Here is a 17,271-nt window from a genome sequence, read left to right as displayed (position 1 = left end):
GGGTTGGAACTTCAACATATGAATTTGGTGGGGGGACAAAAACATTTAGCCCACAAAAGAAATGGTTATATCATAACATTATTTTACTCCATGTCGTGATAAAACTAGCAGATTCTACAGCTGGAGTGAATAAATGTGAAGGCTACAAGGTGTTAAATTTCTTTTAGTGAAACACAGACCAAATCAGGGCCCTTTATCTTTAACCTTATATAACCTGCTGTGGTAGGCAGAATAATGGCCCCCAAAGATAACCATGCCCTAAACATTGGAGCCTGTGAATATGTTACATAGCAAAAGGGACTTTGTAGATGTGATTAATATAGAGGCACTAAAATGGGGAGATTTTCCTGGATTACCCAGGTTACCTCAATGTAATTACAAGGATTCTTAAAAGTTGAAGAGGAAGAAAGAAGAGGAGAGTCACAGAGAAATGTGACTATGTAAGGTCAGAGTGACACAATGTGAGAAGAACTTGACCTGCCACTGCTGGCTTTGAAGATAGAAGAAGGAGCCAAGAATGAAGGCATGTGGGTGACCTCTAGAAGCTAGAAAACGTAAGACAATAGATTTGCCTCTAAAGCTTCAAAAACAAGAACACAGTCTGGCTGACACCTTGATTTTAGCCCAGTGAGACCTATGTTGGACTTCTACACAACTATAAAACAATAAATTTGTGTTCTTTTAAGCCACCAAGTTTGTGATTATTTGTTATGGCAGCAACAGGAAACTAATACATCTGTCAAAGGCTCTCATCTTCCTTCCCCAAAAGTGGGCCTTAGCCATTCCAGTCAAGATTCATATCTCAACTCTCTGCTTTAAGTGAAATGTGCCCCAAGCTACACCCCGGCATGACTGACTAGGCTCAAGATACACGGGGACCTGAACCAGGAAAGTTTATGGGCTGTCTACACAATTCCATGATAGCTTATAAAGTAAACAGACTGGTGGAGGTAAAGACTAAAATTCAGGATGCTTTCAGGAGATAAGTTAATGTCTGTTTCTGATGCTAAGTCTTCTAGACTCTAAGCACTCCTGAAGGATAGGAACTACTGATTTGTACTTCTGTATTCACAGCCTAGAATTTCAGTGCTTGAATATGGTAGGCACTCAAAAATTACTTAATGAATATTAAATAAAATAACTATCATGGACTCTGATTGAAATTTGATAGATTAAGCCTTAAGATACTTTATGATTTTTCACTCTCAATTTTATTATAAACTTATATTTGTCAGATATTTTTTTTCTTTTAGTTTACAAGAGCTAGAAACCCAAGCAAATGAAGGACTTCATAACACATGTAATTAACTTAATTATGGGATAGCATGGTACCAGCTTCAGTACTTCTAAATCCAGGACAGTTCTTGCACTAGGGTCTCAGGATCCTCTCCCTTGTTTGAAAAATGGTTCCATTACCAAAATTGAAAATTAAAAATATAGATCACTAAACTAGATAGCCTTGATGATTTCTTTCTGTTCTAATAGCTTATTGTTTCATAAGAGAACATCACTTACTCACCCAGGGAAAACATTAAAATGTGTTTCCACTTACATAAAAGATCTCTCCAAAGACACACCAACAAAACAGGATTGATCATATCCACTCCTAAAGACATTCTTTTCCTCCGCCTAAAGTCAGCAGATACAGAAAACTATTTTTAAGATGGATTATTATAAATTTGAATATACTATGGGTGAAATCTTCTCCCTACTCCTCTCTCCCCTAGGTTTTGGCAACAATGGAAACTGTGATAAATATGATATTTTATCCTTTAATAGCCTATAATGTAACCAGGTACTGAACTAGGCACTACAGATACGATGAATGCATTTTCTGAACCAAAGTTGGTCTGAAATACATCGCTCTTGCCATTGCCTTCAATATCAGTATGATTAGCTACTGTTAGCTCCATAATTAGAGCAGAAGACACTATTCTTGCAATTAGGACAGTTAATTTTGCCAAAGAATTGCAATATTACTTCAGCTATGAGATTCAATTTGTTGGATCGAGTTTACACACTGTGGTGTTGGAATTTTGAGACATGTTGATGGTCTGTGGGACGACATGGCAGAACATTTAAAAGGACTGGCTAGAAAGTCTGGAAAATAAGACCTTATCAAACAAAGAGTTGAAGGGATAGAGGAGAAAGCAGATAAATTATGAGACTTAATTCTGATTTATAAGCAGCTTGTATATAATGTCAAGTAAAATAATACTTAACCAGAGGAAATAACAAACACTAGAAAACAAAATACAATTAACTGCTATGTTGTACAGTACAAATGATGAAAGCTACAGAAGAAGGCAGAAATACATGTTCACTTCAGGTATTACAGATTAATTTCCATTTGAATTCTGAGTGATTTTATACATTTTCTCTTTCCACAGCCATTCATCTGAGCATTCTGGTGAGCTCAGTAACTGGGATTCTTGTTAAGCAAAAACCTGATCGCTAATCTCTTTTTTTCTAAATGATTTTGCATCCTATTCACTTGGAACAGAGTCACCTTCAAAATTACTTTAGCAGATCCAAAATTTAAATCATTTAAAGTAAATATATTTGTGAAAGAAATGTAGTAACTGGAATATATAGCCCCTGATCATAATAAGCAAGTGTTTTATTTTATAAGAGCTGCCCAGGTGGAGTGTGGGAGGAACATTTTGGCCCACTTAAAAAATACATTAAGAAAGGTTTAGAGTTCTCTGGAACATGACAGGCAAACGAACTATTGAAATTGTTATGGGAAAGGTAATTATATGTGACAAGTTATAATTTGTGAGGCAAGGCTAGAAAAGCAAACCAGTGTATCTCACTCAACTCCAGCAGGGATCAAGTCAAGTGAATTCAACGATGTTAAACCAAGCCACATGCTAATCTACTTTTAGTTGAAAACAATGTTCTCAAAAACCAACTTCTTATGCCCTAATTTCAAAATCTTTAGATCTTTCCCTCTATCTTCCTATAGCTGACTTTGACATAAATATTTCATCTACTTTAGAATGTAAATTTAGTTTAACAAGATCCTTTCCCCATATTAACAGTTTACCATTATGATCTTTGCTTACAGGATCTACAGGCAATCTGAAAAATCCTTAGGTTGAAGACACTAGATCCAATATACAGAAATCCTAAAAAAATTCTAGGATGAGCAATATCCCAATGATGGTGACAACATTTTAAGTTTTGCGAAAATAACACAGATGCATCCACTTAATAATAAATAAAAAATAAATAAATAAGTCATTTGGTATGGAAACAACTACAAATGGACATTTAAGCCCATAGTTAGAAATAACCAAAAGTTTAATACTATAAATATTCCCACTTAAAACTGCAAATATTTGCTGAAAAGCTATAATATATAAGAAACTAGACTATGGACTGCAAAAGACACTAAGAAGTACAAGCAGATTTTGAATTTAATAAATTTATAATCTACTAATTTTTTTAAAGTTAATTTATAATATTGTGTTTGTTTCACATGTACTGCAGTGATTCAGTTATATATATATATGCATATTTTTTCAGATTCTTTTCCAAGTTATTACAAGATACTGAATATAGTTCCCTGTGCTATACAGTAAATCCTTGTTGTTTATCAATTTTACATCTAGTATTGTGTGTCTGTTAATCCCACACTTCTACTTTATCCCCCTCCTTTCCCCTTTAGTAATCATAAGTTTGTTTTCTATGTCTGTGAGTCTGTTTCTGTTTTGTAAATAAATTCAATTGTATTATTTTTTTGATTCCACATGTAAGTGATATCATACGTTTGTCTTTCTCTGTATAATCTAATAATTTGACATACAAATATAATGACTTTCGGTCTAGACAAGACAATATTGACTCATTTCTCCCTGCTCCTCCCTGCTGAGCACAACTATGAATCCTGAAATAATACAAAACGCAACCAAAGGAGAATTCTGAAAGGCGGTAGGAAGAGAATGAACTTATGTGGGATTCCAACTGGAAGAACAATGCAGCAGCAGGACATCTTAAATCTTTCCACCCAAGAAAAGAAGGCAACTCATGTTTACCAACAACCTAGGGAGGCTCATTCCTCCTCCATGATTAAATTAGGGTTCCCCTGACAAGATCAGGTAAGCCCAAAACCACTGGGTTGATCAGGAGCCCTGAAAACAAAAAGTGGCCAGGCCCCTCCACCATCCCCTCACACCTCCCTCAAGAATGTGTTAAGAAAGGACCTAACTATATGCTGTTTACAAGAAACTCATTTTAAATTCAACAACATAGGTACTTTGAAAGGAAAAAGATACTAAATGGTGCCATGGAAACATTAATAAAACATATGTTAAGCAGGACTGCCTATGTTAATATGTGATAAAGTAGACTTCAGAGGAAAGAAAATTACTTAGAGACAAAGAAGGGGGTGCCATAATGACAAACCCACAGTTACAGCTGAGTACCTCAATATCCTCTTCTCAGCATGTGATAGAACTCCTAGAAAGAGAAGCAGCAAGGATTTAAAAGATCTGAACAACACAATCAACTAATAGGTTCTAATTAACTTACATATAAAACATTCCACCACCATCAGCAGAATACATCTTTTTTTCAAGTGCCCCATGGAACATTCACCAAGATACACTATATCCTGGGCTATAAAACAAACCTCAGCAAATTTAAAAGAACTGAAATCATTCAGTGTGTTTCTCAACATAATAGAATCAAACAAGAAATCAACTACCCAAAAAAAAGACAACAGAAAAATCTCTTAAGATATGGAAATTAAACAGAAAACTTCCAAGTAATTGATGAGTCAAAGAGGAAGTCTCAAGAAAAGTGTAAAATACATTGGACTGAATGAAAATGGAAGTACAATATATCAAAATTTGTGGGATACAACTAAAGCAATGCTGAGAGGGATATTTTTATCACTAAATGCTTACATTTGAAATGGGGATAGTCTCAAATCAATAATCTAAGTTCTTATCTCAAAAAACCACAAAAAAGAGCAAATAATCCCCAAACAAAAGCAAGAAAGGTAATAATAAGTATCGAAGTCAATGGAATTGAAAAATAGGAAAACTGAGAAAAATCAATGAAACAAAAAGGTGGTTCTTTGAAAAAAAATCAGTAAGTTGGTAAATTTCTAGCAAAAAAAAGAAAAAAGGGAAAAGACACAAATAACCAGTATCAGGAATTTAAAAAAGGACATCACTACAGATCTAACAAACATTAAAAAGATAAGGAAATACAACAACCACTTTATGCTCATACATTCAACACATTAAAAGATATTGACCAATTCCTTGAAAGCCACAAACTACCAAAACTTAACCAAGATGAACTATCTATTATAAATAGCTCTATAACCATTAAAAAATTGAATTTGTAACTTAAAAGCTTCCAAAAAAACAAGGCCCAAATGGTTTCAGTGGAGAATTCTCCCAAATATTTAAAGAACTAACACTAATTTTACACAATCTATTCTAGAGAATAAAAGAGGAAGGAACACTTACATACTCATTTTATTAGGCCGTATACCAAACCAAAGATAATTTAAAGTAAAAAGGAAAGATAAGAACAAAAAAAGAAAACTATAGACCAATTATTCTCATCAACTTAGAAGCAAAAATCTTCAGCAAACATTAGTAAATCAATTCCCAACAATGTATAGAAGTATTTATACACCACAACCAAGTAGGACTTACTGCTATGAAAGGCTGGCTCAACACTCAAGTCAATGTAATCCACTGTATCAACAGGCTACAGAAAAATCATATGACCTTATCAACTGATACAGAAAAAAAAAAATCATTCGACAAATTCTAACAACCATTCATGCTAAAAACAAAACTCAGCAGTTTAGGAATAGTGGAGAATTATATTAATTTGATAAAGAGTCTGTAACAAAAACCTACATTAATGCCATACTTACTGGTAAAATTTGTATCTTTCTTCCTAAAATCAGGAACAAGGCAAGCACGTTCATTCTTACCACTCTCTTTCAACATGGTACTAGAAGTTTTAGCTAGTACAGTAAGAAAAAGAAATAAACAGCATACAAATTGGAAAGAAAGGAATAAAACATTCTGACAGATGACATGACTGTCTACATAGAAAATCTCAAGAAACCTACAAAAAAAACTAAAATTATCAAGGTTGAATGGTACAAGATCAAAACACAAAAACCAAGTGTTTCATTTTTAAACACTAACAATGAACATATGGAATACAAAATTTTAAAACAATACAATTTATAATCACTCAAAAGAAAGTGAAGTTTTTAGGTACAAAGTCAGTAAAACATGTACAGGACCTGTATGCAGAAAATTACAAAATGCTTATGAAAGAAATCAAAAAAGATCTAAATAAATGGAGTGACATAATATATTCATGAATTGGAGGATTCAACTTAAAGATATCAATTCTTCACCAAAGTGATCTATATGTTTAATACAATTCCTATCCAAACCTCAGTAAGGTGTTTTTTCCTAATAGACAGAATCAAGCTTATTCTAAAACGTATATTTTAAAAGCACAGGCACTGTAATAGTTAATCTTGACAAAGAATAAACTGAAAGGACTCACTCTACCTGATGTTAAGGCTTACTATATAGCTACAGTATCAAGACAGTGAGGTATTGGCAGAGGGATATACACAGAGATCAACGCAACAAAATAGAAAAACAGAAATAGACCCACACAAATAACAAATACACTCAACCAATTTTTCACAAAGGTGAAAAAGCAATTTAATGGAGGAAGAACAGACTTTTTTTTAAATGCTGCTGGGGCAACTGGACATTCATAGGTGAACACACACACGCACACATACAAAGAGAATCTCCACCTAAAAGTCATACCTTATACAAACCAACTCAAAATGAATCATGCAATTAAATATAAATACTAATATTGTGAACTTTAAAGAAATGGCAAGCCATCACACATTAAGGTGCTTAATTAGGACAATGAACCAAACTGAAAGTAACAATCAAACTTTTATTTACTTAATGTGACAATGTCCAAGGAAATGGAAATATCCCAGATATCCTACAACAGGCAATCGTTAAACAAACTGACATACCGTGAACACTACACAGCAATAAAAGGGAACAAGCTACTAATACATACAACATGAATGAATCTCCAGTAATTACACTAAATGAAAAAAGTTAATCCTCAAAGTTTACATACTGAATGATTCCATTTATAAAGTATTTTTGAAATGACAAAATTTTTGAAATGGAGAACACAAGTAGTAAAGGTAATGATGGTAGGAGGAAGTTTGGTTATAAAAGGTCAGTATGAAGGTTTCTTGTTGGAACTGATCGTTACTTTGACTGTGGTGGATACCTGAGCCTATACATTCGCTAAAACTGGAAAGAACTAAATACATACTTATAAATATATGAGTACAAGTGAAACTGGAAAATCTGAAGAAAATAGGTAGGTTGCATCAATGTCAGCATCCTGGTTGTGATATCATACCACAGTTTTTCTAAAAATGTTACTATCAGGGGAAACTGGGTAAAGTGCACATAAGATCTGTCCGTGTTATTTCTTATACCTACATGTGAATCTACAATCGTATTAGTAAAAATTTCCTCCCCAAATACAGTCTTAACTAAAAAGCACATATTTGTTCTCACGGCAAATGTTTGTCATAACCACTCTCAACACACTTTAGAAACAGGCTAGAAATTAAAGGACCTTTCTAGATTATCTATAGATTGCTTTCAGTTTTACCAGTAACTAATATTCCTTTCTTGAAGTCAGTTTGACCATTAGACTAGCTTTGACCAATACAGTGTGTAAGAAAGTGATGTGTCCTTTCTGGGCAGAGGCTTTAAGAGCCAATGCGTGCTTTGCCATCTTCTCTCTTTCCCCTGCCATGGCCACACCAGTGTTTTAGGTAGTGGCTGCCCTATCAGCCTGAGGATGAGGATGACTTGGAAGGAAAGATCCCAGCTGACTCATGATGGTTATCTATAGGAGAAGCAAGATATAAGCTGTGATTGTTTCAAGCCTTGTGATATGGGTGTTCTTTATTACTGCAGCATAACTTAGCCTATCCTGACTGATACATAGTCCAACACTTCTCATATTACAGGTACTAAAGCCAAAAGCCAACAGCTTAGAGCCCAGGCTACCTAGGAAGCTAGAGATAATACTATGACCTAGATAGCAAGAGTCCCAGAATTGTGCCATTCCCAATACAGAGTTTATTAGTGTGCTTCAGGCTATTTGTTCACAAGAATAAAATTGAAATACAAATAAAAGATCTTTATCAAAATTAATAATCAAATTAGTTTACTAATGGATAAACCAAAAATGAAGACAGATTTTTTAAAGTAGATGATGAAATACTGGCATTTCTAACTTTATTATATAGTTCTGAATCAGCAGTTCATCATTCAGAGGGAAAAAAAGCACTTGACTCCAATGAGTCACATTGGAGAAACCCTTGATATTTTGAAAATTCAAATGTCAACAAGCCACGTAATATGAGAAATTGGAGGCATTGGCTCCATCCTTTTGAATGTTTCAACAAAATGAAATCAACCCTTGAGGTTTATTAACCTACAAATAGATGTTTGGGGATTCTGTAAAGAGATGCTCCAGTGGTGAGCATGAATATGTGTAGAGTTAAAAGGGAATTTGTGAAGGTAAGCAGCATGTTTTCTTCTAACAAAGTGATTGTCTTACTCAGCATAGGTTTTCGTGAACGTGCCAAGGAGCTCAAAGATTTCCCATAATACATGTAAAAAATTCAAAATTTGATTTAAAAAAAAACCTTAAGAGATAAGCCTATTCCAGAATCATTTAAGAAAACAGCCCTCCATCCTCATTTGCTACATGTCACTCAGGAAGAAAGAATGTACGCAATCCTCTGACTGCACGACAGAACCTCTTAAAAACTGCCAATCACCCAGCCAGTCAGGCATTAAGGCTTTATTGCAAACATTCTACTATGAAACACTGAGCAGTTCATGAAGAGAAAAAGATACAGCTCATATTTTCTTGGGGAAAAAACTTAACCTTGTCCTTGATTAATTATTCTATTTATTTTTTTGTCTCTTGAAACCATGAGTTTTTCCTCTTTTATTTTAATTCTAACAATGATGATCATAGTAGAAAATTCATAAAGTTTAGACAAGAAAAAATGCAAAAAAAAGTTTTCCTATAATCCCACCCCCCAAGTAAAACTAGCATAATTTTGGCAAATTTCCTTTCTCCTTTGCATTTTAAAATATAGTTGAAGTGATATTGGTAATTTTGAATCCTTCCTGTGTTCCAGTCATTGCAATGTCAATAATATGTTCTCATATTATTAAAAACTCACTATTAAGCTCATTTTATTAGATGCACAAAATTCTATTGTAACGTATACTGTTAATTATTTAATCAGTGCCCCAACATAAGACGTTTTGGTCATTTCCTCTCTTCTGTCATCTTAAGGTATCTGAGTTAATTCAACTTTATTCCGTATTCTTTTTTCATTATTACTATGATCTATCCTGAGCTTTGAAAAATTATTTAATATGGTCCTTTCATTTCCAGGTTGCCTTGCTTCCCTCATTAGCTGCTTCTCTCGATTTTCCTAAGACCCAAGGACAATCTTCTCTCCAAAGATACACTTCAGCTTTGGATTCCAGCAAATGCTTTCTGGTGCTCTCACTGATACCTTTCTAGATAAATTGGTAGATAGATATTTAGATAGATAGATAGATAGATAGATAGATAGATAGATAGATAGACAGACAGACAGACAGATGAACAGAGAGACAGAGATATCTAGAAAGAGAGACTATTTCACAGTCATAAAATAAATGCATAGATACTTGCCTAAATTTTTTAAATCCTTCTTTATTTTTGTCCATTTTTAAAGGTAACTATAGTGTGATAAAAATAGAAAAGCAATGGATTGAAATCAGATTCTTAACACAACTCTACTTCTTTCTTACATAAATCACTAAATTACTTGAGCCCTGTTTCATCATTTGTAATATAAGAAATTTAGAGACTACTAAGTTTTCTTCTAACTCTGTCCCTCTCTGTATAGTCTTTTGTGTCTTGGCTTATTTCACTGAGCTTTGATATTCATCCATTCCTTTATATTTCTTAGGAAAGGCAGTCTCATATATACAGTCTTTCAACACCTGCTCAGTCACACAAGAATGGGCCTGGGGCCTGGAAAACTTCCTTACCAAGAGAAAAAGAGCCCACACAGCCTGCGCCAGGCTTATCACCTCGTGTGGGAATATCTTGCCCTGTTTCATGCTGAATGAATGTTCCTTTGTTCTGCTTTAGCATGTGTGCCCATGGCCTTCAGGCATGGCCCCAGCTTTCAGTATGTCAGTGTGGGAGAGACATGGGAGAGGTCAGTGTCCTTTTGCTGCAGCATGAGAGGGGTACACATAGGCCAATTTCCCTGTGTCAGCTGCCAGGGGCACCTGCTAGCCATCAGAGATGGACACACACTACTGGAGCTGATCTTGCTCTGCCTCCTCCCTATGTGAGTAAAAGCACTGTCCCACCCAGGGCTTGACTGTGTTGTGTTTTCCTTGGCAACTCTGATATCAAGACACAGTGGAAAACCGTGTTTGGACTTCTATTCCAGGGAGCTGGCACTGGGATGATCTTTGCTATCCTCCATGCAGTCGGAGTCCTGCTCAGGCACTGATTACTGGTACACAGTGTTCTGCCCACCATATTCCCTTGTATGGATGTATCATAATTTGCTTATTCTTTCACCAACTGATGGACATTTGGAGTGTTTCTAGTTATGGGCCATGATAAATAATGTTCCTCTTAACATTTGGGTACAAATCTTTGTGCAAATATCAGGGGAAGGGGGTTGTTGTCTTTTTGTTTTCACTCTTGGATAAGTACGTAGGAATAGGATTACAGGTCAGTATGCTAAATGCACATCTAAACTTTACATATATAAGAACTGCCAAACTTCTAAAAGGGCTGCAGCTTGCATTCCCACAGCAATGCATGAGTGTTACAGTTGCTCCTCAGCCTCACAACTCTTGTTATTAGCTATTTTAATTTCAGTCATTCTACTAGGTGTGGAGTGGCATCTCACTGCATTTCCCTGATGACTAATGATGCCGCACCTCCTTCCATGTGCATATTTGCCATTTGTACGTGTTCTTTGGTGAAGCGTCTATACAAATAGCCAATTTTTTTAAAAACTGAGTTATCTTACTATTAAGTTGTAAAAGTTTTTTTCTCTAATCTCGATACAATTCTTTTATCAGCTATAAGTTCTGAAAACATTTTTTTCTCAGCCTGTGGATTTTTTTTTCCTTTACTTAACAGCGTCTTTTCAAAAACAAGTTTCCGGAAGTCATCAAAATGGTGTTGTAGGTTGTTCCCAACTTCAGTTCCCCTCCCAAGAACACCAACTAGCAATTATCAACAGACCCATAGACAAAACACCATTGTGAAAACCCCAGAATCCGGAGGTGAGGCTGAAGCACCCACCTGGACCACAGAGACAGACGGCATTAAAAAAAGGTAAGAGAGACTACACACTGACCACATCACTGCTCCCCAAGACTGGCACAGTGTGGCAGTGAGAGGGCCCCTGTGGGCCTACAGTTTTTCCAGGGTAAAGGAGAGGCCCAAGGTGGACACCCAGCTCCCCTGGCATTGCAGAACACTTCCCAGGAGGCCCACTCAGGTCTCCCCCGGGATTACTGGGGTAATCTGCAGGGCTCCACTGCAGGGATCAGACAGAGACAGGGAAGCAGGCAGGACTTACATCGATCAGTGCTCTGACCTTGGTGGACCAAATTCCGGCTTGTAGTGGCACCAGAGCAGAAATCTCAGCCAGTGGCTCTGCCCATCCACAGAGCAGAGCTCGTAGGCCCGTCATTTGGCCTGCGAAGGGATCTCAATCTAAAATGGAACCAGAGAGACAAAGATGGAAAATCTCACATATGTGTCTTTAGGAAAATGAAACAACTGAAACAATGGTTCCCCATAAATGCCTAATTTACAGAAAACCGGAACTTATCTCCTGACCAATGAACATCCACCAAGAATCTCTCCCCATCCTCGAGCCGATGGATTTACTGCTTGAACCCTGGCTAGATTCCCTCCTCCCCCTTCTTTGCACTCCTTCCACATTAATACAGCCAGCCCCAAACTCTCCACAGACTTGCCTGTAGCTTGCTACAGTTTGAATCTCCTGAATTGCAGTTCTTCTGCTAGTCCCAAATAAACTCAATTTCTGATCATATGAGTTTGCCTCAGTTTACCTCTTTTTTTAGGTTGACAGACAGTTCTGCCTGATTTGGGAGCCTTACCAACAGGCTATAGAAGTGGGGCCATTACACCAACCCTGTGGAGGCAGGAAAGCAAATTTGCAAGCCTGCCCAACCGTGGAGCATTGCCTCCAGTCCCGTCCACCTGGAAGCAAGGCCACAGAACACAGGCAGCCACAGAGCCATCCTACAGCCCCAGGCTGGCAAGGAGCCAAGCCAGCAGCCCTGCCCAACTGTTAAGTTTGGCCTCTGGTCCTGCCTGACCAGGGAGCCTGAACAGCACCCTGAGCAGCCCTGGAACCCAGCCTACAGCCCTGCGCAATCATGGTCACCACCCAGCAACCTGCTTGAATGCAGAGCCCAGCCAGCAGGCCCAATTGCCTACACAGCCCAGCCAGTAGCACCCTCCACAAATACACCTCCGGGCAGAGGCAGTAGCGTTGCCCAAACAGAGACCCTGAGAGCAAGCCCCACCTATTCATGGACTCCACCGGTGGACTTGTTTAGTACCTCTAACTGAGCTGAATGGCAAAGGGCTTTCCCTGCCAAAATGAACCTGTGAAGTCTAGAAGAGGAGATGGAAACATCCAGATATCAACACAAGGAATCAAGGATCACGGAGAATCAGGTAAACCTGACACCACCAAAGGAAACCAAAAAGCTCTAATAATTGACCCTAAAGAAATGGAAAGTATGAATTCACAAAGAATTCAGAATAATCCTCTTCAACAAGTTTAGTGAAGTACAAGAATACACTCTAAAGGAAATTAGGAAAACAATGCATGAAGGAAATGAGATGGCCCTTGAGGGCATTATGGTAAGTGAAACAAGTCAGACAGAAAAAGACAAATGCAGTCTCTCACTTATATGTGCAATCGGAAAAAAAAAATGAAAGAAACAGAGAACAGATTGGTGGGTGCCTGGAGCAGGGAGGACGTGTCAAAAGGTACAGATTTTCAGTTATAAGATACGTAAGTTCTAAGGATGTGAGGTACAGCATGGTGACTATAGTTACCAATACTGTATTGTATATTTGAAAGTTGCTAAGAGAGTAGATCTTAAAAGTTCTCATCACAAGAAAAAAATGTAACTATGTGAGGTGATGAATGTTAACTAAACATATTGTACCAATAACTCTACAATATATACATATATCAAATCATGTTGTACACATTAAACTTATATACTGTTACATGTCAATTACATCTCAATAAAACTGGGGGGAAAAATGAGTAAGTTCTAATGATATAATGCACAGCATGGTAACTATGGTTAAATGATACTGTAATGTATATTTAGAAGTTGCTGAAAGAGTAGGTTTCTTTTTTCGTTTTTAATTTTTTTCTTCTTTTTCCTCTTTTTATTGAAGTATAGTTGATTTACCATATTGTGTTAGTTTCAAGTATACAGCATAGTGATTCAATATTTTGGCAAGTTATATTCTATTATAGGTTATTACAAGATAATGGGTATAATTCCCTTTGCTTTACAGTAAATCCTTGTTGCTTAAAAGAGTAGATCTTAAAAATTCTCAACACACACCCAGGATTGTAACTATGTGAGGTGATGGATCTATGAACTAACTTTCATTGTAGCAATCATTTTGTAATATATACGTATATCAAATTGTACACCTTAAACTGGTATCATGTTTTAGGTCAATTATATCTCAAGAAAGCTGGAAGAAAAAAATTTTTTAATGAAAAGCAAGTTTTTCATTTTGATGAAGTCCACGTTACCATTTTTTGTGTGTATTTTTTCATGGTTTGTATTTTTTGTGCCCTGAGAAATCACTGTCTAGACCATGATCACAAAGGTTTTCTCTGGTAGTTTCTTTAAAGCTTCTATTGTTCTAACTTTAATATTTATGTCTATCACCCACTTCAGTAAATTTTCTATATTGTGCAAAATGCGTTCCACATACATTTATCTTATCAATATACCCATAGTAACTTTTGTCTAGGATTGATATTAGCATTGTAATTTTTATTTTTTTAAAAATTAGTTCCCTGTCTTTAAGAAATACAAAGAGGACATCTTACTGAAGAGATGACATTATTACCGGGGAGTGTGAGGGAGTAGGCAGAAGTATAATAGATGAAACAGTGTTGACCACACTTTATACTTTCTGGGACTGAGTGATGGCTACATAGAGTTTGTTGTACTAGCCTCTCACTTTTCCATGTTTGAAATTTTCTATAATAAAACTTTAAAAATTGCAAAATGAGGAAACTAAGCTGGAGAAAAATTTATTCCTGGTCAGACTTCAAATGAGTTACCTGATTAGAAAGAAGAAAAAATAACATAAACACACCAAACATGTCATGATTACAGTTGAGATCCTTAAAATAAAATCCCAGATGTATTATTTACTGTAACTCTACAGAATTACACACTATGCCATTTGCTTAGACTGAGATTTGCACTTAGTCTTCACAGTTGTGAAGATTAAAATTAAACATTAGCAAGATGTCTGGCACACAGAGGTCAGTCTGATTTCTTGAGTTTCATCACCCATCCCAGTGCCTACCAGATATTGGGCATATGTTTCACATTTTCAAATTGATTTGAGCAGGATTTAATCTCATACTGCTCTGATGGCCTATATTAGATGAGTCTAACATAGAGCCAAATGGCAAAGAATTGAAACTCTTAACTTGTTTTTGTAAAAGTTTTGCCTTACAAAAGTCCTGGCACACTGTATGCGTGCATTGGAGCTCTCAACTGTACAATTTAAGAAGCAGCAGCCACACGTAAAAAGTCTTAAAAGAAAGAAAAATGACCCCTGGTTTCTTTTCATTCTGCAATAGCAGCTCTATTTAAAGTGAAGGAGGTGACAGTTCCAAGAATCAATTTGGTAATCAAAAGAAGTATAATTCCCTCTTCTTATGAGGAAGTTCAAAGACAAATGCACAGCTACCTACCAGGCTGTCTGACTCTTTTTTGGGTTTCTTATTTGTCTGACATAGCAGCAGGAGAAAAAGACACTAATTTTGGAATCTGGCAGACCTCAGTCAATCCTAAGTTTCTCCTTCCTGGTAGGTAACCTTTGAAAAGTCAGTAAATCTCTTCTTTGCCAATGTCATCTGTCCACTAGGGTTCAACAGCAAATATTTACTGGGTGCCCACTGCTTGCCAAGGAATCGTCTGAGTGTACAAAACAGAAATTCCCAGTCCATGTGCAGTTTACATTCTACTGGTTAAATAACTTCCCGAGTCACATGCTTACTAACTGGTCGAATCAGAATTCAAAGGCAGGTAGTCTCAGTGTAGAATCTATGCTTGAAACCACAAAGTTCTACCACCGTACGATTGTGAGATTCAATGACTTATCTGTGAGTAGACAGGAACTCAGTCACAGCAATTGAAAGCATTTACTCATTTTCTTTCTTTCAATCAACTTTACTGATATAATTTACATATAATAAAATACAACTACTTTATAATTTTTATGGGCTCAGGTTGTTCAAAGTATTACCTAGCTATTCCTTTAATGTTTACAGTATGTAGTAATTGGTCATTTGTGTCTTCTCTTTCCTGATCAGTCTAGCTAGGTGTCTATCCATTTTGCTATTTTTTTAAACTAACCTTTGTTACCAGTGATTTTTTTTCTATAGTTTTTACATTTTATACTTTGTTGTTTTCTATTCTTATCTTTATTATTTCCATTACTGTACTAAATTGGATTTAATGTGTTCTTTTTCTAGCTTCTTAAGTTGGAAGCTTAGATTATTGATTTAGACCTTCTTTCTTTTCAAACATAAGCAAGTAAAACTAAAAATTTCCCTCTAAACACTACTGGAGCTGCATTTCACAAAGTTCAATGTTTTGTTTTCTTTTTCATTCCATTCATGTTATTTTCTTATTTCCCTTATGATTTATTTTCTCTCTCTCTTTTTCATCGTTCTTCTAGATTTACTGACTATATTTTAGTTTTCATTTTTATTTCCACTATTGGATTATTGGCTATATCTGTTTGTAGTATTGTTTTAGTGGTCATGCTAGGGTTTATAATATACACCTTTAATTTATTACAGTCTTCCTTCAAATAATATGATACCATTTTACTTATAAGAAGCTTCAACAACATGCTTCCATATCACCCTGCCATTCTTGTTTTTATACATTTTACTTTTACATATTTCATAAGCCTCACAACATATTTATAATGTACTATCTTTAACAGTCACTTATCTTTCAAAGAGATTTCAATTAGAAAAAAAATTTTTTGACCTCTACCTCTTTACTATGTCTGGCACTCTTCACTCCTTTCATGTACACAAATTTTCTTCTGGTAACATTTTTCACCAATGTTTTTTATATTTTACAGTGCAGGTCTTGTAGCAACAAATTTTCTCAGGTTAAGTTTGTCTGGGGAAAAAAAAACGTTTGCCCTCATTTTGGAAGAATAGTTTCACTGGGTTTAGAACTTAAGGTTGAAGTTTTTTTTCTTTTAGCACTTTAGAGAAATCATTCCACTGTCTTCTAGATTACTGTGCGTGCATGTGTGTGTGTGTTTGTGTAAAAGATTTCAGTTTTTCTTTGTTCCTCTGTACAGAATGTATCTCCTCACACACACCCCAACTTCTCTTAAGACTCTTTTAAAATCATTTAAGCTTAGCAATTTGATTATGATGTACCTCCATATGGTTTTCTTTGTGTCTAATCTGTTTGGGGTTTCTTGAACTTCTTGGGACTGATCAAATATGAACATTTTTCAGCCACTATTTCTTCAAGTATTTTCTCGATCTCCATCCCCTTTACTAGGACTCTGAATGAATTAATATTTTCTACAGGTTGTTGAGGCTCTGTTGATTTTTTTTTCATCCTTTCTTCTGAGTTTCAGTTTGGATAGACCCTATTCATATATCTTAAAGTTCACTGATTTTTTTGCAGTGTCTAATCTGCTATTAATCTCATCCAATAAATATATTAGATATTGTATTATTCTGCTCCAAAAGCTCCATTTGGTTCTTTTTTATAGTTTTGTCATTATTGTCATGGTTTCCATTATATCTTT

The 17,271-nt window shown here is 35.8% G+C and overlaps 1 long non-coding RNA gene across 4 annotated transcripts in view; it reads right to left on the bottom strand.

Annotated features, from left to right (window-relative positions):
• The window catches only part of LOC123619563 (uncharacterized), a 623,996-nt gene that overhangs the window by 576,138 nt on the left and 30,587 nt on the right, over positions 1 to 17,271 (bottom strand). For all 4 annotated transcript variants that reach the window (XR_012509631.1, XR_012509630.1, XR_006728206.2 and 1 more), the window contains one exon: positions 11,747 to 11,883. This is a non-coding gene — a long non-coding RNA (uncharacterized LOC123619563). The remainder of the gene's footprint in view (positions 1 to 11,746; positions 11,884 to 17,271) is intronic.

The sequence above is a fragment of the Camelus bactrianus genome, chromosome 10 (assembly GCF_048773025.1).
Source record: "Camelus bactrianus isolate YW-2024 breed Bactrian camel chromosome 10, ASM4877302v1, whole genome shotgun sequence".
Classification (NCBI taxonomy): Eukaryota; Metazoa; Chordata; class Mammalia; order Artiodactyla; family Camelidae; genus Camelus; species Camelus bactrianus.
This window is presented reverse-complemented; position numbering and strand designations above follow the sequence as displayed.